Below are 637 nucleotides of genomic sequence, written 5' to 3' on the forward strand. Positions count from 1 at the left end.
AGGGTCAAGAAGGGAATCCAAATCCCTAAATTTTTTTTTGGTAGCAGGGGTTGAACCCAGGGGTGCTTAATCACTGACCCAGCCTTTTTCTCTTTTTTTAAAGGTGGCATGCTAAACTAGAGGCTGGTCTTGAACTTAGGGTCCTACCTCAGCATCCTGAGGGTTTCTGGGATTATAGGTGTGTGCCACTGTGCCTGACTCAAACCCCTAGATTTTTACTGAATTTAAGAAACAATCTTTCACCACACTCTCCAGCCTCTCAGCACCTGATATCTGGGAAGTGCTCAGAGCAAACTGACTTTGGGGAAGGTCACTTCAACCACAAGGGATGATGTGCCAGGCTTATTTACACCCAGATACAAGGGTCATTTGGGTGCTGACCCTTGCAGGACAGGCACAAAGGCTGGTTTCCAGGATTACCTCCCTTGGGACAGCACACCAAACCCAGGAAGCACTGTTTTGGCCTATCACCCTGTGGGAAGAAGCCACTGTGGTCCATGAGGTCAAAGAATGACAATTATAAAGCCATCTCCAGGGACTTCACTCAGGTCGTCTATACTTTGTCCCCATTCCTGAGGTGCACTCCAGCAGCATCTCCAACACCCCAGCTCCCCAGTGAGACTCTAGCAGACAGGCA

The sequence above is a fragment of the Sciurus vulgaris genome, assembly GCF_902686455.1.
Source record: "Sciurus vulgaris genome assembly, chromosome: 1".
NCBI classification, from domain to species: Eukaryota; Metazoa; Chordata; class Mammalia; order Rodentia; family Sciuridae; genus Sciurus; species Sciurus vulgaris.